A 23,140-nucleotide genomic window follows, 5' to 3' on the forward strand; every position below is an offset into this window, starting at 1 on the left:
AATAAGGGGAACACTTTATGAGCAATGTTAGAGTCATCCTTACAAAATACTAACCTTTGCAAATTCTGGAATGTGGGTACTTAGGCCTTTGTTTTATTATTCTCTGCATTTTTCAGTCTTTTGCCCCAGTAAAAGAAAAGGAAAGAAAAAGATTGTAAAGACTTATAGAAACTCCGGTCTCCTGCAGGTAGACTTTCTCTGGCTCAGGATGCAGTGAGTGTTAGCTGCTCCGTCGTGTCTGACTCTTTGTCACCCCGTGGATTGTATTCCGCCAGACTCCTCTGTCAATGGGTCATGACAGAGGTCACTGTCCCAAGCAGCAGTGCTGCAGTGGATAACCATGCCTTTCTCCAGGGGAATCTTTCTGACCCAGGGACTGAACGCAGGTCTCCTGCATTGCAGGCAGATTCTTTACCGTCTGGACCTCTAGGGAGACACAGGACAATGCCCAGCAAATCCAGCGCCAGGAGGGATGAACAATTATGAGCGACCATGCATCTTGTTTCTGCTCCTTCCACTGCTCCTGACCCAGCGGTAGGTTCCATCCCTGTTCCTGTCCTCATCTGTTTAAGGCAGCTGCGTGCTCACCAGGCTCTTTGATCTAGGATAGACGTTTTCTCGCTGAAGGCAGGTGAATCCAGGATGATGTCATTCATGGCGTTCTGATTGAATATCATCCAAACCTACCCACCTCAACAAAATCGACTTGTACTAAGCTAAAGCACACACATGCACGAAGGACAGCTTCTCTCTGTAGCTATTAAAAATGTGCCTTGTCTAACACAATCCCAGACTTTCTTGGGCTTCACAAACACACACAGCTCAAGAAAACCCGTATGGACATTTCTACTCCCGTAACTTAAAAAACAGCCAAGCTAAATTAAGTAACAACAACAACACAAAGCTGTTTCCCACACAGTTTGCCGTGCTCTCACCACCAAGTTTTCAGCCTGAAACAATTTCATGCTTGAGTTATTAACTTATGAAAATAGGCACAAAACGGGGAAAATGTGAACAGATCCTCAACTATATTATTAGTCATTGCTACAGATGACTGCGTTCCGGCACAAAGGCGTAGCTCAGCTTCGAACAAAATGTAGCTCACTCATGGGTTATGCCTCGTGTACGTTTTTGTAATCATTATGTGACCATTCTCTGTAATTTACCCTGGTCTCCATTAGAACTATGCGCATGGAGCAGGCCTGCACTCAAGCACACGTGCACACACACTTTTAAGCCCCCTTTCATTTGTGGCTGAAAGCAAAGGCCACGGAGCTGTCATTCATTTTAGGGAAACACCACTGTATTGATAAAGATAATATTTGGAAACGGGAGTGATGGATGAATGTGTGTGGATTCTGAAAATCCTGGTGGATGAGGGGGTAGCAACGTGAATAACGGAAAGGAATCTGGAAGCAGGCTGGAGAAGACGGAGGCAGAGCGGGACAGTGCCCAGGCCCATCTTGGGGTCTCTATTCCAGAGGGAAGAGATGGGCATCTTTCTCACTTGGCTAAGTGTGCTCAGGTCTCCTGGTTGAGTGGTGAGATTCCAGGCAAGAGCCCCACTTTGGGGACGTTCGTTTCTGGCAGTGGCTCGGGGTGTTGCCCTGAACACGTTTGAGTCAAATGAGTAACGAAGCCGAGTTTTGAGCCTGTTGATTCTCGCTCCTGTAAAGTCCAGAACTGGTCCTAGAAATCAAAGCTTGTGAATACTAACTTCTGAAAACAACAGCAAAAACAGCCAGCAAGAGAATCTGCATGGGAAGGAAATACAGAAGGGATATGAGAAACTTGGAGAAGATCAAGCTTTCCAAAGACAAGTGTGAATTCCCAGAACCGTCTCCTAAATGGATCAGAGGCTGGGACCCTGGTAGCAGAGAGACGCCCCACAATTCTCCGCCGGCAAGAGAAGCCCTTGGCATCCCCTCATCATAGAACTGACCAGGAGAGGAACCCAAGTGGGAACCCAAGTGGCTCTTTTAACCTCTTTGAAATGTTAACGAACGGTTTGATTTTGTTCTTTCCTTCTCTTTAAGACAAATGTGGTGTTACTTTGCCAGGAATGTAAAGTCACATCCCAAGTCAACTGCTCATCTTTCTGCTCAGCTGAGTCCAAGCCCTGCCAGAGGGTCTCCTCCAGTCAGATGAGAGAAATGCCAGTCTTGCCAATGACCACCCTTCCATGGCTCTGCCAGGGGCCTCCAAGCCTCACGCTGCTCTTAGAGCCCAGAACATACCACCCCCAGCTCCTGTGAAAAAACAGACATGCTCCCAGTGTCCTGCTAGGGACCGAGCAAACTCAGGCACGTCCAGTGTGTTGGATGCTGTGCCCTGCGGAAGGGAGCAGGCTGGAGAGAAATCAGGAGGAAAAGCCCCCTGAAAGATCTGGAATCTTTAGTGGATGAAGCCCCACTATGCCCCACCCTTTGTGCCTGCGACACAACGGGGCTCAATGGTTCCACAAGCAGCAGAACTGGGGCTGCAAGCAGGTGGCACGGAGCCCCGAGGCTCACCTGTTATCATGCCACCCGCTCAGGCCCTCCTTCCCCTCCTCCCAATGCAGGGCAAATTCAGTGGCAGGAGCGCCTGCAGACAGGAGGCGCTGGGGGCTCTGCGGCTTGTTCAGAGGCCACTAGAAGGAGCCCGGCAGTGTCTCACAGCCAGTGCCAGCCGCAAGGAAACTGGCCGGAGGGGCAGAACTCTGCGCCCCAGAGGCATGGGCTGAGAGGCCCACAGTGGCCCACAGGGACACTCCTCGAGGGGGCTCAGCCTATGACAGGGACCTGGGAGGCTGGATGAACTCTGTCCCATGAGCAGTAGGAAGTGGGAGAGGAACCTTCTGGAAAACAGAAATTCAAAACCAGGGAAACAATCCACTTTATCTCATTTCACCTTAGTTATCATCTCCACGGCCCACAAGACAAAGCCCTGCTTTTTGCTATTGTTGAGTTGTTCACTCATGTCTGACTCTGGGAGCTCATGGACGCAAAGGCTTCCCTGTCCTTCACCATCTCCCATAGTTTGCTCAAACTCATGTCCATTGAGTCAGTGATGCCATCCAACCTTCTCCTGCCCTCAATCTTTCCCAGCATCAGGGTCTTTTCCAATGAGTCAGCTCTTCACATCAGGTGGCCAAAGTATTGGAGCTTCAGCTTCAACATCAGTTTTTCCAATGAATACTCAGCATTGATTTCCTTTACGATTGATTGGTTTGATCTCTTTGCTGTCCAAGGGACTCTCAAGAATCTTCTCCAGCACCACAGTTCAAAAGTATCAATTCTTCGGCACTCAGCTTTCTTTATGGTCCAACTCTCACATCTGTACATGACTACTGGAAAAACCATAGCTTTGACTAGACGGACCTTTGTCTGCAAAGTAATATCTCTGCTTTTTAATATGCTGTTTAGTTTTGTCACAGCTTTTTTTTTTTTTTTTACAGTATGAAAAGGCAAATTCCTGCTAAGTGTGCCTTATCTCACAGAATCTTCTCGCCATCCCTAAGATGAGTATCGTGATTAGATCCTCCTTCCCCCAGCTTTATTTTTAACATCTTAATCATTTTCAGTGTACATTCAAAGGTAAATACATAAATATTGTTATGCGACAGGTCTGCGGAAATTTTTCATCTCACAAAACTGAAACTCTGTGCCTATTAAACAGTCATTTCCCCCTCCCACCTCCCAGCCCATGGCAGCCACCACTCCCTTTTCTGTTTCTGTGAATTTGCCTACTCTAAGTGGGATCATACAGGATTTGTCTTCTCTGTGACTGGCTTAGTTCACTTCGCGTGATGTCCTCGAGGTCCATCTATGTTGTGGTATGCGTCTGAGTTCCCTTTCAAGGGCTGAATGATTGTCCATTCATCTGTCGATGGATGCTTGGGGCGCTTTCACCTTTTGGCTGTTGTGAAGACGGCTGCTGTGAACATGAGCGTGAAACAGTCTCTTTGCGATCTTGCTTCCAATGCATGCGGGCTCAGTCGTGTCCGACTCTCTGCAACCCCATGGACTGTAGCCTGCCAGACTCTTCCGTCCACGGGACTTTCAGGCAAGAATACTGGACTGGTCCAATAAAAAATAAATTAATTAAAAAAAAAAAAAGAATACTGGACTGGGCTGCTATTCCTCCTCCAGGGGTTCTTGCCCACCTAACGATCACACTCACGTCTCCTGCGTCTCCTACATTGGCGGGTGGATTCTTTACCACTGAGCCACCTGGGAAGCTCTTGCTTTCAATGTTTTTGTCCATATACCCAGAAGAGGAATTGCTAGATCACACAGTTGTCCTATTTTTAATTTGGGGGGGACCCTCCATACCATTTTCTACAAGCAGCTGTACCATCTTACATTTCCACCAGCAGTGTTTAGGGGTTCAATTTCTCCACATCGTTGCCAATACTTCTTTTCTTTTCTTTTTTTTTTTAATTTTAATACTAAGCCTCCTTTGGGTATGAGGTGATATCCCCCTTATAGTTTTGATTTGCATTTCCCTAATTCTCAGTGGGGCTTCCCTGGTGGCTCAGTGGTAAAGAAGCCGCCTGCCACACAGGAGATTCGAGTTCAGTCCCTAGGTCTGGAAGATGCCCAGGAAAAGGAAATGGCAATCCAGCCCTGTTTTCTTCCCTGGGAAATCCCATGGACAGAGAAGCCTGGTGAGCTGCAGTCTGTGGGGTCACAAAGAGTCAAAGATATGACTTAGCAACTGTGTATGAGCACGAATTCTCAGCGATACTATCTTTTCATGTTGCCCATTTGCTTGTCTTCTTTGGAGAAATAGCTATTCAAGTCCTTTGCCCAATTAAAAATCAGATGATTTGTTTTTGGTTGCTATTGAGTTAGAGGAGTTTTTTACATTCCCCTCTCCCTCTTCTTTTTTTTTCCCCCCCTGCTTAAAAAAATTAAAGGGTCAAAGAAGCAGATAACTTACTCCAGCCTTTGGACAGAGGCTACTTGATTCCGCAGCAGCTGGGAAAGACTGGCCCACCTTCACATGGGCGGCATCCAGAAGAGCTAAGAGCCCATCCTGCCAGCCACAGAGGCTCGGGGCAGACACCGCCCATCACATCAATGCACACCCAGTACTCACAGCCCCATGTGCCAAAGAGCTGTTGGAAAACCGATAGCAAAGCACTGGTTGCTGAGACTTAGAAGCATGTAATATACATCTTAATAAAGGTCCCACTTTCCTAAGTTTTTCTCTCTCAAGGAAGGGCTGAAGGAAAAACACTGCTCGTGGAAAAATACATTTAAATGGATCAGTGCTGAGCAACCTTCTGCACATCTGTTCTTAACCGGTTTCAGATGAAACTACTGAAAATATACACAGATCTGTTTATGTGGAACCAGTTAAATACGATAAGATTTCAACTGAGAGGGTAACTATGGATTCAGTGGTGGGAAAACAAAAAGCACCTCCCCACCCCCCAACACTTGGTCTCCACACGTGTTCCTGCTATTTTACCGCAGATGTTGTTGAAGGAATAGGATTTGCTGTGAATTAAAAAGATCTAAATTATTTGAGATTAGTTACAAACAAACTCAAGATGGTCCCAGCAGCCTCTCTGCAGCATGTAATTCTTGCCTCACCACCAATCTGGGCTGAGGGAGTCCTTTGTCATCACAGAGGAGCCTACAGCTGGGAAATCACTTGTTTCTGAATAATTCTGTCTTCACTCCTCCAACAAGACATTCAAGAGGAAGCCAGCAGGGAGGCTGCTGGCACACAGAGTACCCAATTGTCTTCCCTCCCTAAAAATACACTGGTGGCCCCTAAAGACATGCAGCAGAGGGGAGGGAGCTTTAACTGACACCCTATGAGGGCCTGGGCTTCCCAGGTGGCACAAGTGGTAAAGAATCCACCTGCCAAGGCAGCAGACGCAAGAGATGTGGGTTTGATCCCTGGGTCGGGAAGATGGCCTGGAGGAGGAAATGGCAGCCCACTCCAGTATTCTTGCCTGGAAAATTCCATGGACACGAGAGCGTGGCAGGCTACAGTCCATGGAGTTACAAAGAGTCAAACATGACTGAGCGAGTGAACACATACCACATAGCTATGAGGTCCCACTGTCATCCCATTATAGAGATGGGAAGACTGAGGATGATTTGCCCAGGACCACCCTAGCTGGAGGGAGTGAGGTGTTCCAAAGAAGAAAGGTTGTTCCTCCTGTCTAAATATTCCTTGGGGTGAGGCCACAATTCAGAGAACTATAGGGCTCAGCAGCTAAGAGGTGAGGGGCCCTGGGCGGCTAATAAGTGACTTAAGTGGACGGATACAGACATTGTGAGCCCAGATCGTAGGGTTTTTGTTTGTTTGATCTTTTGGCTGTGATGTGCAACATGTAGGATCTTAGTTCGCTGACCGGGATTGAACCCACATCCCTTGCATGGACACACGGACTCTTAACCGCTGGATCACCAGGGAAGCCCCCAGATCCTTTGGTTTTTGGAAAGAACCAGAAGTCATTAGGGCTTCCCAGGTGGCGCTAGTGGTAAAGAACCCACCTGCCAGTGTGGGAGACTTAGGAGATGGGAGCTATATCCCTGGGTGGGGAAGATCCCTGAAAGTAGGAAATGGCAGCCCACTCCAGCATTGGTGTCTGGAGAGTCCCATGGACAGAGGAGCCTGGTGGGCTACGGGTCATAGAGTCACAGAGCTGGACACGACTGAAGTGCTTCGAATGCAGAAGTCACTAGATTTCTTCATGTTGGCTCAGGAACTGAAAACAAACCCCCAAAACCAGGCCCGGCTGTGATCTGCAACCCTCGCTGTGGGTCTTTGGGGCTTTCGGCAGAGGCTGCCTTGGCTTGGCTTGCTCACCAGGGGGGACTCCAGGGGTCTGTCTCTGGTGCAGAAGGCCCTGGTCATGGGCAATGTGCCCCAGCCCAGCCCCCTGGTCCCCGACTCTCTTCTAAAGCCTTTTCCTGCTTCTTCACTGGAGTTCTCATCTCGATTCCAGCACACTGAATGTATGTTCATTTATCAACATTCATCTAATAATTTCTCTCTTAAAAAGTGACATCAGTCTATAAAATGCACCACAGGGAACCCAAGAAGAGCAGTCACATGTATTCAGAAACACTCAGTCCAAATTGACATCTGACAACATCCCCCACCCCCGGCATCTCCCAGGGGCTTGGTAAGCTTCTCATTCCTGCTGGACCGCATGCTGCGAAAAGGCACCTCTTTCTGTTCCTTGAAAATCTTCTTCTTTTTTTTTTTAATAAGCAGGTCATTGGAAAACAATTGTGAATGGCAGCTTCATTACATGAGGATTTTTAGAACAAAGAGAATATTGCTCACACTCTATGACCTGCTTGATGATACTGAATTTTAATTTTAAAAAATGTTCACGTGTTAAATTGACAAGGAAGGTTTGACACTAGGGCTATAAAATAAATCAGGGACGTAAAATATAAGATGGCTTCGACGAACTAGTCAATGTTACTTCATGTTTGTCTTCTGTCTCTTTTTTCATTTGAAATTTTTGGTTTTGAGCTAGAAGGCACAGAGATGGGGAAGCTGGTAAAACCAGCAGAGGGTAAGAGAAAGGGAACCTTATTTGCCCTGTTTGCAGGCATGCATGCTTAGTCGTGCCCAACTCTTTGTGACCCTATGGACTCTAGCCCGTCAAGCTCCTCTGTTCATGGGATTCTCCAGGCAAGAATACTGGGGTGGGTTGCCATTTCCTCCTCCAGGAGATCTTCCCGACCCAGGGATTCAACCTGTGTTTCCCGTGTCTCCTGCATTGCTGGAGGATTCTTTTACCCGCTGAGCCACTGGGGAAGCCTCTATGAGGGCCTCAAATACCACCTTGTGCAAAGGATCAGCTGTTGTCTCAGAGAGTCTCCTCCAGGTGGCCACTGTCCCAGGCCACCCTAGAGGAGCCCTTTGAAAGGGCCAGTTTTTCTGAGCAACAAATATGGGACTGCTTCCAGGTGACTGGTGGGTCTCAGGAGCCTGATAACTGGGAATGAATTATTTTGAAGCAATAGCATCAGGAAGATCACCTGGAGAAGTAAATGGCAATCCACTCTAGAATTCTTGCCCAGCAAATCCCACGTGCAGAGGAGCCTGGCAGGGCTATGGTCCATGGGGTCACAAAAAATTGGACACAACTTAGCAACTAAACAAAAACAATAGATCAAATGGTGTGTGGGCAGGAGCAGGATGGTCAAGCCAGCCCAAGCTTCACTCGTTATAAGAGAGTTGTCTTCTGAGATGATGCAATATTTGAATAGGAAAATCCAAGTGCAGAAAGCACGTCAGTGTGCTGGGTTTAAGAAAGGCCATCGAATGCAGGTGGAGGTGGTCCGCTTCCCCTCTGGATAGACCTTGAGGACATAACGTGTCAGTTCATGTCCTAAAGCTCCATGAACGAGGAGCTATATCACCCTAATTGCAGAGCCTCAGTTCTGGCCAAGGGGCCAAGGTGGAAGAATCACGCCCATCACAACCTGTGCAAGAAGGAAGCAAGTGACTTGATTCTTGGGAGCCTGTCTCACCCTGGGACAAAGGCGCAGACTACAGGCTTCTGGGGAAGGCCTGCGTCTTGGGGATGGAGGTGCCAGCCTCACAGTGTGGGAGCCTGAATGCCTGCTTCCTGCCTGAGAGAACAGATGTGCAAGAGGGGGTTTTAGAGTTAACCACAACTAGAACAGGGCCTCAGCCCTTGCTGGAAAGAGACAGGAATGGACTGAGTCCAGGGTCCACACCAGGGACACAGACGGCAGGTGCAAAGGCCCTGAGGCTGGACTGGCCTGAGTAGAGGGGGTGAGCCACAGCCAAGACCTAGGGGAGCTGCTGGCCATGCACAGGGAGGAGTCAGAATCCCGCTCTCAGGGCAACAGGAGGCCACTATTGGGTTCTAAGAAGGAGAAGGGCACAGCTCAGAGTCTTTCCCAAAGATCAAGCTGGTTTGTGTGGAGAATGAGTCCAGTGGGGCGAGAGGCTGGACTGGGGGCCAAGTGGGTGATGTCACAGGAGAACAAGGGCTGCATGTCACAGGGAGAACCAGCAAGACCATGGCGGGGAGCTGGGCAAGGAGGGTGGGGGAATGGTCCATGACAAGGCGTCTAACCCCCTGGCTTCCTCCATGGGAAAATGGACGCAATAATTCCCACCTCTCAGAGGGGCTGTGGAGATCAGAAATGGAGGTGGCGCCCCAGCCCAGAACATGTGCCCAAGAGCTGAGAGTGTCACCGTGTCCCCAACGCCTCCTTGTCCCCGTGGGCACGGGCAGCAAATGCTGCCTTCAGTGGTGCCCCTTCTGACCCCTTGTTCCCAGTAAAGTGGAAATTCGTGGCTGGGTCAGCATCGGAGACAGGACGGGTCTGGGCCGCTCCTTCTGAGAAATCACGCGCAGCTCCGAAAGCAAAACAGTGACGCAATGAACTTCCAGGTTCTTAAAAACATTCTGATGGTTACGAAAAGTTGACAGGGCGCTGACGGGGACTGGCCCAACAATCACCATCATGAAGCTCTCCGTGCCTGTTGCTGTTGTTCAGTCGCTAAGTCTTGTTCCCCTCCTTGCAACCCCATGAACAGCAGCACGCCAGGCTTCCCTCTCTTTCATCATCTCCCAGAGTTTGCTCAAACTCATGCCCATTGAGTCAGTGATGCTATCTAACCATCTCACCCTCTGTTATCTCCATCTCTTCTGGCCCTCAGTCCTTCTCAGCATCAGGGTCTTCTCTAAATGAGTTGGCTCCTTGCATCAGGTAGCCTAAGTATTGGAGCTTCAGCTTCAGCACCAGTCCTGCCAACAGGGTCGATTTCCTTTAGCGTTGACTGGTTTGACCTCCATGATGTCCAAGGGACTCTCAGCAGTCTCAGGGTGGCAATACTGCCCAGAGCACAACTGAGGGGCTGGACCCAGGTTGGTCCACTCCCTGCCACGATGTCCCCAGCCTTCACACCTGGAGAAGCAGAAGTGGGCATTGGGGAAAGCCGAGGAATTCTCACAATCAGGTCAAACACCCCCTTCTGAGCTCTGAGTTCTCAGCCAGCCTTGCACACAGCCCTCCACAATATCCTCATGGTCCTCATGAGAGGGAGATGCTTGTGAAGTTTATTGACAAGAGAAACTGGGCCTTTCCCTGCAGGGTCTCCTGACAAGCTGGGAGGGCTCCCTGGAGGAGGAAGTAGGTGGCAGGGCTGTGGGAAGGATGGGAAGGGCGGGTGATGGGGCAGGGTTCCCAGCTCAGCATGAATCCTGGAGAAGGGCGCATGATCGGTTTTCTCTGAGCCAGCACATTTTCCATTCTAAATATAGCCCAGGATGACCCAAGACATCTTCTCCTCGCAAGGAGACCTGCGGTTCTGTATTTTGCAGCACTTCTGCGAGGGCTGAAGAAATAAACAGAGAGACAGGCTCTTCATTCCTGTGCCCTGGTCCTACAGGGCTTTGGGGCCTTAGGAATGACGTCTGCCCCCCTCGGGTGCGGCGCTGGGTGAGGTGCTATCTCTGCCCACCACCCTTCAGGCAGTGCCAAACAGTCTGCCAGCCTGGTATCTCCCTCCAGCAAAGCAAAGCAAAGCAAGGCTCCTATGCACCCAGAAAAGGCCATCCATCCATCATCCCAGGCTGCGATGCGCGGCCCTTTCTACCACCCTCAGGCCGGTGCACCTTGGGCATCTCACACGTGAGGCCCAGCCTGATGGGTTTTCACCAGACAGCAGATTCCCACCTTTCCTCAGAATCCTGCTAGAGCATCCGGCTTCTCCATCACAGTTCTGGAAGGTGCGGGCTTTTCTGCAAAGGGGGTAACCGCCACAGGCCTGGGGCACACAGTGGTGACTCTTGGCTCCAATACCCTTGGCTGCTTGTTTATTTTTAATCGAGGGGACTTTTTTCTGTATCTGAGTGGGGCTCTGCTAATTGCTGCACAAGCACTTCTGGGGAAGTTCAAGTTTCCAGAGGCCTGCTGTTAACCCTGACAGCGCCAGGGCGTCCCAGACAGGGCACCCTGAAGGCGTCTGTAAAGCCGCTCTATAGGAGGCACAAAGCACAGTGGTCTCTGAAGGGTTAGGGGCTGAGACACGAAAATTGTCGTGGCAGGCTATATACAGCAAAGAGTGAGCAGTGCAGGCAAGGGAAAAGGAAGATGGATAGGGAAAAACCAAGGACACAGGGGCACGCTCCCCTCTCCCTCTGATAACCCTCCCCCTGATAACCCTCCCCCTGCAACAACCCGACAGACAGACACAGATGCGGGAGACTTAAATCTGGCACACCGTGTCCACAGCAACGTAAGAAAACATATCGAGTTACTTGCAGCCCCACTCAGATCGGGGCCTGGGTCTCCCGTGCACAAAGCTCTGTGGAGGAGAACAGGCCTCCTCCGCGAGCTGTCAGACCCACACCCCTGAGCTGTGCTCGCCTCACCCTGATGGAGTTTGCCGGCCCGGCCCCCCGCCAGCAGGTTAATCCCCTGCCCGGCAGGTGGAGACAGGTAAAACAAAGCAAAACGGTATTGCAGGCCGCAGGAACCCTTTCTTTAAAACCTGATCCACCTCCAGGGAGAAAACACGCAAGAACTTGATTCTGGACGGTCCTCTGTTTTCTTAGGGCTGCTGGGAGAGGCCTGGTGGCCAGGGTAAATAAGGCAACGGGCTTCAGGCAAAGACCACTTCCTATCCTCTGTTCCCAGCCCAGAGTCAGCTGTCAGTCTTGCAGGATGGAGGCGATTTGAGGGGAAAAGGCTGGTGGAGAGAGAGGGGGACCCCAAGGGAGAAACCTTAGCCACAGGTGGCTCACCTGGGCAGAGCGCAGCCCCAGAGTCTGTGCTGCTCAGAGCTCAGTGCCTGGGGAGAGCAGGCTGGGGCTCCTGAAATGCAACCCAGGGGGGTTTCAGCCTCTGCTTTGAGCAGCTGGACAGGCAGGCAGGCTGCCAATGGGGACTGGCTGAGCCTCTGCTGTGTGTGAAGCAGGGCCAGGGAAGGCCAGGTATGTCTTAGTCATCAGTCAGTGTCCCTGCCAGCCGGCACAGGGTATGCCCCGAGGAGATGAGACAGCCAGCTGGCACAGAGCATCCACAGTCAGTATGCTCCCTGGGTCGCCGGGTGTGGGGTCTTCTCAAAGCCGGTCCATCTAGTTTTCCTATTTGGGCTTGGCCTGACCCTAGGGCTTCCCTGCTGGCTCAGACAGTAAAAAATCTGCCTGCAATGTGGGAGACCTGGGTTCAAACCCTGGGTTGGGAAGATCCCCTGGAGAAGGAAATGGCAACCCGCTCTAGTATTCTTGCCTCAGAAATCCCATGAACAGAGGAGCCTGGCAGGCTGTACAGTCCATGGGGTCTCAAAGAGTCAAGACACGACTGTGCGATCAACACTTTGAGCCTAGGCGGGCAAGGCAGGGTGTAGCATCACCCCCATTTCACAGGGGAAGTTGAGGCACAGCGGGGCTGTGTGAGCCAGCATCACAAAGCCTGCTCTGCCTGCTCTCCTCTGGGTGGGCCTGAGAGCCCTGCCCCGGTCCCGGCCCCCAGCAGGAGCGCTGATGTCAGCTTACAACAGACTCTGCCGGGGACCTGAGCTCAGCTTACGTCTGTGATGCAGCAATGACGGGGCCCAGGGGAAGGCGGAAGCAGAGAGCACCCAGAACTGCTTCAAACACCGAGGGACCCGCCCACCACATCCCTTTCCCTGCCTGTGACTTGATGCCCTCCAACCTGGTTCCCTGTGCAGAAAGGATGCTGTGATGGGTTGATTTGTTGTTCAGTCACATGTTTGACTGTTTGCAACACTATGGGCTGTAACCCACCAGGCTCTTCTGTCCATGGGATTTCCCAGGCGAGAGTATTGGAGTGGGTTGCCATTTCCTCCTCCAGTGACTGAACTCTTCTCAACCCAGGGTCTGAACTCACATCTCCAGCGCTGGCAGATGGATTCTTTACCATCGAGCCACCAGGGAAACTTTATGTCCCCCTAAATTCACATTTTAAAGGCCTAACCCCCAGAAACTCAGAATGTGATCTTATTTGGAAAGAGGGTCATGGCCAATGTCATTAGTTAAGGTGGGGTCCTACTGAATTAGGTTGGGTTCCTAAGCCAACGTAACTGATGTCCTTATAAAAATTAAAAGGGGAAATCTGGGCACAGAGATGTGTGCACAAGGAGAACATCATGGACCTTCCCTGGTGGTCCAGTGGCGTACACACCACACTCCCAGTGCAGGGGGCCCAGGAACGAGATCCCATAGTTCAGTTCAGTTCAGTCGCTCAGTCGTGACCCCATGAACTGCAGCAAGGCAAGCATAGCTCAGGAGTTCTCAGCTCAGACTTCCTTCTTGGAATCCTTACGCTGCCTTGTTCTCAACAGAAATTATATTGTTTATTTCTCCCATAAGGTTTCCAAAGCAATGAAAGCATCCGCTTCCCCTTCTGGGCACAGGTGGGACTCTCTGGAAACCATGGTGTAGAACAATCCCTCTTGTTTAAACAACTTACAGACCTGGCCTCTTGCGAGTTTTCCAGTTATCCCAATTTGTTTCCAGGAGGAGACCTGAAAACGCCTTCACACGATGGACGTTATGAAGGATGCTTCTACCGTTAACATACCCAGGTGAGGAATTAGGTCCCAGTGAGTATCAATAAGGCTTCCCCGGGGGCTCAGTGGTAAAGAATGCACCTGCCAAGCAGGAGACTCGGGTTTGATTCCTGGGTCAGGAAGATCCCTTGGAGGAGGAAATGGCAACTCAGCCAGTTTTCCTGCCTGGAAAATTCCATGGGCAGAGAAGCATGGCAGGGCTATAGTCCACTGGGCCATGAAGAGCTGGACTCCGCTGAGCACACGTGCATGAATGCAGTTTGGATCACACAGAGAGGAGGATGAAGTGTAGCCAATTTTCCATTTGTTCAGAAACAAACGACCCTGTAGGCTTCTGAGAACGGGAAGATGCTTTAGAAAATACTCAGTCCATTTCTTTGATAAGAGGTCATGGGACTCATCCAGGATGGCACAGCTGGTTCTGCGGCAGAAGGGAGCTTGGAAGCCTGGTGTCCTGGTTTGAAGGCAGACTGCCTATCACATGGAGAAGGATGTCATCTTTGAACTGGTGTGGGTGAGGGGGGTCATGCATACCCTGTTCTGGAAGGTTCCCTCTATGGGCTCCTGGACATTTCAGTTTAACCTTTACATGCCTCCAAGAAAGGCCAGGCACCTTCATTCCATCTTCTCCAAAGCTGTGAGAACCCCACCCCAGTACAGCCAGCCACACAGTCTCTGTCCCCAGCTGCAGAGAGGCCTGTCCCTGCTCCCTGTCGCAACTCCATAGACACGGTAGAGGGTGGGGGGTGGATCACGCATTTGCGGCATCCTGCAGATCCTCACGGAAGGTCTGTTTCCAACCACTGAGGAAGAAAAAGCAAAACAGACCTGTCGGCTCAGCCACATGCCTTATTGTTGTCAGTCTGAGCACGTGTTTTACATCAAGAGAAGGGCTGTGGTCAGGGTAGAGGGCGCCGAAGGGAGATTCAAAGGTTCTTCAGCTCTCAAAGATCTCAACCTCTTCAAAGTTTCAACCCTCAGAGCACGTGCAGGGTTTCATTCCACTCAGCAGACGCGTTTCTGCCCACACGTTCAGGTGCCACGGGCATGTGTGGAGAATCGGCTGCGGTCCAGAAGGACAGCTGGAGGAAACCGGATGGCCGCCTCTCTGCAGATACCTTCCCAAGAGGATGGAACTTCTCTGGGATTTCATAAACTCCTTGAGGGCTTCCCAGATGGTGCAGCGGTAAAGAATCTGCCTGCAGGGCAGGAGATGTGGGTTTGATCCCTGGGTTGGGAAGATCCCCTGGAGGAGGAAATGGCCGCCCACTCCAGTATTCTTGCCTGGAGAATCCCATGGACAGAGGAGCCTGACAGGCTCTATGGGGTCACAAAGAGTTGGACATGACCGAGTGCCTAACACTTTATTCAGATTTCCTTGGTTTTGTCTCCATCTTCTCCTCTCGGATTCCATCCAGGACATCATATTGCATGAAGTGGTCCTGTCTTCCTAACCCCCTCTTCGCTGAGACATTGTCTCAGACTGTCCTAGCGTTTGGCCTGGACATTTTTCAGGAGCCCTGCTCAGGTATTTTGCAGAGTGCTCTCAATCGGGATTCGCCTGGCATTCTCTCATGATTAGGCTGGGATTATGGATTTCTGGGAGGAAAACCCAGAAGTCAAGTGCCATTCTCATCACATTACAGCAAGGGTACATGCATTCAAGACGCCTTAGTACTCTTGATGTTGACCTGGATCTTCTGGCCAAGGTAGTGTGTGTTGAGTTTCTCTGAAGCTTATCTTATTTCCTTGGCTCCTCTGGGCCTTCGTTGTGGCATGCAGGATCTTTGTTGGAGCTCATGGGCCCTCTAGCTATGGCGTGTGGGCTCAGTAGGTGCGGAGCATGGGCTTTGTTGCTCTGTGCATGTGGAATCTTAGTTCCCCGACCAGGGATGGAACCTGCGTCCCCTGCATTGCAAGGTGGATTCTTTACCGCTGGGCCACCTGAGAAGTCCTTCAGGTTCTTTTCCTCCCTTTCCACACTGTACTCTTGAAAGGAAGTTTCTGTGTACAGGAATTCTGCTCACCTCCTTGGGGCTAGAGTATCTACGTTAACTATCTGATATTCCACTGTGTGGGAGATTTGCCTGTTCTCCATCTGTTTATTCATATTATCAGTATGAACTTTTCCATATTTATTTTATATTGGATTATTTATAATCCAAGACTATTTTATTGCTCACATTGTTTCCGCTTTGGCCAATGGGAGCTCTTTCTCACAGTGGCTGTGCTCCTTGGATGCACTTCCATCATTGCCTCTTGCTGTCTGCTTTGCTGAGCCCTTACTCTCTGACCCCAGAAGATGCTTCAGGCTCATCCTGCCCATCCTAGAAACAGCCATTTCTCTAAGAAGTCCTAGTCCCTTTTACTGGAGAATTGTCGTAAAGCCTAAGTCTTGGGCACGAGGTATGCTCACTTGCTACAGGGATGGCATTTCTTTCAGGACTTCTTAGCAGACAGAGCAAGTAAATCTGCAAATTGGGACTTGTCTGGTGGCTCAGGGGCTAAGACTCCATGATCCCAATGCAGGGGGCCCAAGTTCAATCCCAGGTCAGGGAACGAGACTCCACATGCCACAACTAAAGATTCCGCATGCCGCAACTAAGACTCAGCACAGTAAAATACATAAAAATAAAAGATTCAGAAAATGTAAACCTGGGTATTTATACTAACCCATATCTATAAGTGGCTCAGACGGTAAAGAATCTGCCTGCAATGCAGGAGATGAGGGTTCAATCCCTGGGTCGGGAAGATCCCCTGGAGAAGGGAATGGCTACCCACTCCGGTATTCTTGCCTGGAGAATCCCACCGACAGAGGAGCAGGCTATAGTCCAGAGGATCACAAAGAGTCGGACATGACTGAGCAACTAACAATTTCATTTTATATCTATAAATATGTTGTATGCGTCCATCTGTATCAATATTAAGCTAAACATGCGTCCCTGTGGAGGTCTACATTGCTAATCCACCTCTCCATGGATCATTTCAGCCTCTCCCCTGGCCTGTCTGTACCCTCCCACTCCAGTGATGAGAAACTTGGCTCCCAGGATCTGCCATCCGTGTGTCTAACCCTTCAGCTTCAGATTTCACGACTCAGGGCTTCATTTCCCATACTCCGACAGGTAACAACTGTCTTATTATCTCAGGATTCCATTACAGGGACACATCACTGTTCATCTGTTTACTTGTCGCTCTATTTGGGGATTGCTTCTAGTCTTGAGTTATTAAAAGCAAAGCTGCTAGGGCTTCCCTGGCAGTCCAGTCAAGTTTAGGACTTGGCCTTCCAATGCAGGGGGTGCAGGTTCACCCCCTGGATGGGGAGCTCAGATCCCACAAGCTTCTGGGCCCAAGAACCAAAACATAAAACAAACAACATTGACTCTACAGAAACGGAAACAATGGAGACTTTAAAAATGGTCCACATCAAAAATTAGATATTTTTAAAAAGTAAAGCCGTGTAGACATGTGCTTTCATTTGTCTTGGGCAAATACTAAGAGTAGAGTGGCTGGGTCACAGGGCAACTGTATGCTTATTTTTCTAGGAAACTGCCCATCTGATTTCCACAGTGGATGTGCTATGCTGCGTGCCCACTGGCAGTGTGTAAGGCACCAGCTCCTGCACATTTCCATCAGTATTTTCAATTTCAGACATTCTAATGGGTGTGCAGTGTTGTCTTGTATTGTAGCCTACACTTTATTTCCTAATTCCCAACGATATTGTGCTTATTTGGCCTTCATACATCTTCTTTGATGAAGTGTGTGTTCAATTCTTTCTCGCATTTATAAAATTAGGTTGTTCTCTTATTACTGATTTTGAATTCGTCTTTAAATATTCTGGATGCAAATCTGTTGTTAGATACGTGACTTGCAACTATGGTCTAGTGTGTGGCTTATCTCTTCGTCTTCTTAACGATGTCTCTCACAGAGTAGAAGTCCTTAAATTGTATGAGGTCCAATGAGTCCAACTTTTCATATGTCATCCTTTTGTCCGATATCTAAAATCTTTTTGCCTAACCCAGAATTTCAGTTTCAGTTTCAGAGGCTCTCTTTCTCTTCTGCCTAGAATTTTCTTCTGTGCTTTCTTGTAGAAGTTATACAGTTGTAGGGTTGTTGTTTTTTTAAAATTTATTTTCAGTGGAGGATAATTACGTTACTATATTGGATGGTTTTTGCCATACGTCAGCATGGATTGGCCATGCGTATACATGTGGCGTCCCATCCTGAAGCCCTGTCCCACCTCCCTCCCCACCCTGTCCCTCTGGGTTGTGCCGGAGCCTCGGCTTTGGGTGCCCTGCTTCATGCATCGAACTTGCACTGGTCGTCTATTTTACACAGGGTGATGCACAGGTTTCAGTGCTATTCTCTCAAATCATCCCACCCAGCTGTAGGTTTTAAAAGTCGACCTATGATTCATTTTGAGGTAACTTTTGTATACGGTGCGAGATATTCATCAAAGTTCAACCTTTCATGCATGTGGATATTCGATTGTTCCAGCTTCACTTGTTTAAAGAGTATCTTTTTTCTGCTGAACTGCCTTTGCATCCTAGTTGAAAATCAATTGATCTACTTCTAAAGCACAGATTCTGTTCTGTTGATTCATCTGCATGTCAATACCACATTGTTTCATTCTTATAACTTTACAATAAGATCTAAAATCAGATAGTGTTACTCCTCCAAATTTGTTCTTCTTTTCCAAAAATCCTTTAGCTATCCCAGGTCTATTATGTTTTCTTTTAAATTTTAGGATCAGTTTATCAGTTTCTAAACACACACACACACACACACACACACACACACACACAGAGTCTTTGAGGATTTTTGACCGAGATTGCATTGAATTGATATATCAACTTAGAGAAAAATCATCTTAAAAATATTGAGTGTTCTGACCCAGAACATGTATATCTTTCTATGTATTTAGGTTTTATTTCATTCTTCTCAGCAATACTTTGTAGTTTTCAGCATGTGCTGTGCTTAGTTGCTCAGTCAAGTCCAACTCTTTGCAACCGTGGACTGTAGCCCGCCAGGCTCCTCTGTCCATGGGAATTCTCTAGGCAAGAATACTGGCGTGTGTTGCCATTCTTTTCTCCAGGGGATCTTCCCAATCCAGGGATTGAGCCCAGGTCTCCTGCATATCAGGCGGATTCTTTATCGTCTGAGCCACCAGGGAAGCCCAAGAACACTGGAGTGGGTAGCCTATGCCTTCTCCAGGGGAACTTCCCGACCCAGGAATCAAACTGGGATCTCCTGCATTGCAGGCAGATTCTTTACCAGCTGAGCTACCAGGGAAGCCCAGTTTCCAGCATACTTTCAAATCTGTTGCCAGATTTATTCCTGAATACTTCATATTTTTTAGATTACTATCAGTGGTATTTTTTCATTTCAATGTCTGATTGTCCATTCCTGGCACATAAAAATGCAAGTGATTTTCTTGTATTGGTCTTAGATCCTGCCCTTTTTTGGACTCAGTTCTAGTAAGTTGTTGCAGATTCGTATAATTTTGCCATATTTGTTTGTTTCGTACAAGAGGATAAATCTGGTCCCTGTTACCCCATTTCACTGTGATTAGAAGTATGGAGGCTCTGCTTTTGGAAAAGTGTGTCTGCTACAGTGAGTCAGGGCATGGGGAGAGAGGTTGTTGGAAGTCAGGGTACAGTGTCAGCAAGACCCAGCACACATCGGAAATCATGAGTCTAGTCTGCTCTGGCTGAGGCCCACGGATGCGGAGGGTATTTCTCAGAAACCTCTGCCCTGGTAAGTAAGAGTAAGATATGTGAGGTCTCGGTTTGAGAGTGCCCTCTGCAAATGAATGTGTTAAACTCAGAGATGATTTAGTGTCCATCATTAAAGACACTCACTGAAGTATGGGGCATCCATGTAATAGAATACTCTGCAGCCAGCCACCAAAACATGTCAAATAAGCTCACTGGCATGGAAAACACTTGTGCTGTATGACAGGATTGGTTTTTAATGCTGTATAAATCACTGCAGATGGTGACTGCAGCCATGAAATTAAAAGACGCTTACTCCTTGGAAGAAAAGTTATGACCAACCTAGATAGCATATTGAAAAGCAGACATATTACTTTGCCAATAAAGGTCCATCTACTTAAGGCTATGGTTTTTCCAGTAGTCATGTATGGATGTGAGAGCTGGACTGTGAAGAAGGCTGAGTGCCGAAGAATTGATGCTTTTGAACTGTGGTGTTGGAGAAGACTCTTGAGAGTCCCTTGGACTGCACGAAGGAGATCCAACCTAGTCCATCCTAAAGGAGATCAGTCCTGGGTGTTCAATGGAAGGACTGATGCTGAAGCTGAAACTCCAATACTTTGGCCACCTCATGTGAAGAGTTGGCTCATTGGAAAAGACCCTGATGGGACTGGGGGCAGGAGGAGAAGGGGACAACAGAGGATGAGATGGCTGGATGGCATTATCGACTCGATGGATATGAGTTTGAGTGAACTCCAGGAGTTAGTGATGGACAGAGAGGCCTGGCGTGCTGCAGTTCATGGGGTCGCAAAGAGTCGGACACGACCGAGCAACTGAACTGAACTGAGCCATTTATCACAAACCTGAGCAGTGTAACTGCTGCTGCTGCTGCTGCTGCTGCTGCTGCTGCTGCTGCTGCTGAGTCGCGTCAGTCGTGTCCGACTGTGCGACCCCACAGACGGCAGCCCACCAGGCTCCCCCGTCCCTGGGATTCTCCAGGCAAGCACACTGGAGTGGGTTGCCATTTCCTTCTCCAATGCATGAAAGTGAAAAGCTAAAGTGAAGTCGCTCAGTCGTGCCCGACTCTTAGCGACGCCATGGACTGCAGCCTACCAGGCTCCTCTGTCCATGGGATTTTCCAGGCAAGAGTACTGGAGTGGAGTGCCATTGCCTTTTCTGTGGGCAGTGTAAAGCAACACCCATTTATTATCTCACAGTTCTGTAGGTGTACAGTCCAGGTAGGCTCACTGGGGTGTCTGCTTGGGGTCCCACAAGCTGAAATCAGGGTATCAGCTAGCCTATGCACTTATCCTGAGGTTAAAGTTGGCAGAATTCAGTTCTCTGTGACTCTGGAGCTGAGATCTCCATCTCCCTGCTGACTGCCAGCTAGAATTTTTCTCAGCTCCCAGATGCCTCCCCTGTTTCCTTAGCTTGTGGCCTCATCTTCAAAGACACCAATGGACATTAAATCCCTCCTATGATTTGAGTCTCTCTGACTTCTCCTTTTGCCTTTAAGGGTACATGGGATTCCTCCTGGAATCTTCTAGACAATCCAGGATCACCTGCTTATATTAAACTCAACTAACTAATAACCTTAAATTAAACCTACCAAGTTCTTTTATGTCAAATAAGGTAATCTTTTCATGGGCATGGTAGCTCATGATATTCATAGGTTCTGGTGTTTAGGCATAGAATTTTGGGGGACCAATTTTACAATTCTGCATTATATAGTTACCAACTAAGGCCAGATATGATATATAGTATGTGCAATATGATAATCTTTTTGTAAGAGAAAAATGCAATTAAAAAAACATGGGTTATATTTATTTTCTTCTTTATCCTTGATGATTTTTTTTTTTTACAATAAACACATATTGCTGGATAATATGAAGAGTTTACACAACACTCAAACCCATAAAAATTCACTGGCAAGATGGAGCTCAAGGTACATTTTCCCACAGACAAAAACGTTTTGGGGTGACCAGAGTCCTGTGACATTCCACAAAAGACGTAATTCTAAAACTCCATGCTCCATGCATTATTTCTCAGTTCAGTTCAGTTCATTCACTCAGTCGTGTCCGACTCTTTGCGACCTCATGAATCGCAGCACGCCAGGCCTCCCTGTCCATCACCAACTCCCGGAGTTCACTCAGACTCACGCCCACTCAGGCTCACTCAGTGATGCCATCCAGCCATCTCATCCTCGGTCATCCCCTTCTCCTCCTGCCCCCAATCCCTCCCAGCATCAGAGTCTTTTCCAATGAGTCAACTCTTCGCATGAGGTGGCCAAAGTACTGGAGCTTCAGCTTTAGCATCATTCCTTCCAAAGAAATCCCAGGGTTGATCTCCTTCAGAATGGACTGGTTGGATCTCCTTGCAGTCCAAGGGGCTCTCAAGAGTCTTCTCCAAGACTGCAGTTCAAAAGCATCAATTCTTCGGTGCTCCACCTTCTTCACAGTCCAACTCTCACATCCATACATGACCACAGGAAAAACCATAGCCTTGACTAGACAGACCTTAGTTGGCAAAGTAATGTCTCTGCTTTTGAATATACTATCTAGGTTGGTCATAATTTTCTTCCAAGGAGTAGGCGTCTTTTAATCTCATGGCTGCAATCACCATCTGCAGTGGTTTTGGAGCCCCCAAAAATAAAGTCTGACACTGTTTCCACTGTTTCCCCATCTATTTCCCATAAAGTGATGGGACCAGATGCCATGATCTTCATTTTCTGAATGTTGAGCTTTAGGCCAACTTTTTCACTCTCCTCTTTCACTTTCATCAAGAGGCTTTTTAGCTCCTCTTCACTTTCTGCCATAAGGGTGGTGTCATCTGCATATCTGAGGTTATTGATATTTCTCCCAGCAATCTTGATTCCAGCTTGCGTTTCTTCCAGTCCAGCATTTCTCATGATGTACTCTGCATAGAAGTTAAATAAGCAGGGTGACAATATACAGCCTTGACGTACTCCTTTTCCTATTTGGAACCAGTCTGTTCTTCCATGTCCAGTTCTAACTGTTGCCTCCTGACCTGCATACAGATTTCTCAAGAGGCAGGTCAGGTGGTCTGATATTCCCATCTCTTTCAGAATTTTCCACAGTTTATTGTGATTCACACAGTCAACGGCTTTGGCATAGTCAATAAAGCAGAAATAGATATTTTTCTGGAACTCTCTTGCTTTTTCGATGATCCAGTGGATGTTGGCAATTTGATCTCTGGTTCCTCTGCCTTTTCTAAAACCAGCTTGAACATCAGGGAGTTCACGGTTCATGTATTGCTGAAGCTTGGCTTGGAGAATTTTGAGCATTGCTTTACTAGCATGTGAGATGAGTGCAATTGTGTGGTAGTTTGAGCATTCTTTGGCATTGCCTTTCTTTGGGATTGGAATGAAAACTGACCTTTTCCAGTCCTGTGGCCACTGCTGAGTTTTCCAAATGTGCTGGCATATTGAGTGCAGCACTTTCACAGCATCATCTTTCAGGATTTGAAACTAGCAGGCACTAAATTCCAAGTTCTAATCAGGATACCAAGAATAAATGACTCTTACTCCCTCATCCCCCAACCCCCAAGAGGCATCAGCGGGCAAGGGGGCTGGTGAACAGAAGCTATTAATATATGAAGAAACCTTGCTCTGATGTCTGCAAGAACATCTGCCTCAAGAAAGGAGGGGGTGGAGCCCCTCCCAGCATGGCGGCACTGGGGCCAGCCTCGTTGTTGTTCAGCTGCTCAGCCATGTCCCCACCCTGCAGCTCCATGGACTGCAGCCCGCAAGGCTCCTCTGTCCATGGGACTTTCCAGGCAAGAACACTGGAGTGGGTTGCCATTTCTACCTCCAGAGGGTCTTCCTGACCCAGGGATCGAACCCGAGCCTCCTGTGTCTCTTGCACTGG

At 48.6% G+C, this 23,140-nt stretch overlaps 2 long non-coding RNA genes across 2 annotated transcripts in view; both read right to left on the minus strand.

Moving 5' to 3' along the window:
- Positions 1-23,140, minus strand: part of LOC105611978 (uncharacterized) — a 57,316-nt gene that overhangs the window by 16,274 nt on the left and 17,902 nt on the right. The window lies entirely within an intron of this gene.
- On the minus strand, positions 13-10,800 carry LOC132659423 (uncharacterized). Its single transcript, XR_009599871.1, has 3 exons — positions 10,686-10,800; positions 6,336-9,914; positions 13-4,008 (listed from the first exon to the last, which is right to left on the minus strand). It is a non-coding gene; the product is annotated as an uncharacterized LOC132659423 (long non-coding RNA).

Source organism: Ovis aries, chromosome 3 (genome assembly GCF_016772045.2).
Source record: "Ovis aries strain OAR_USU_Benz2616 breed Rambouillet chromosome 3, ARS-UI_Ramb_v3.0, whole genome shotgun sequence".
NCBI classification, from domain to species: domain Eukaryota; kingdom Metazoa; phylum Chordata; class Mammalia; order Artiodactyla; family Bovidae; genus Ovis; species Ovis aries.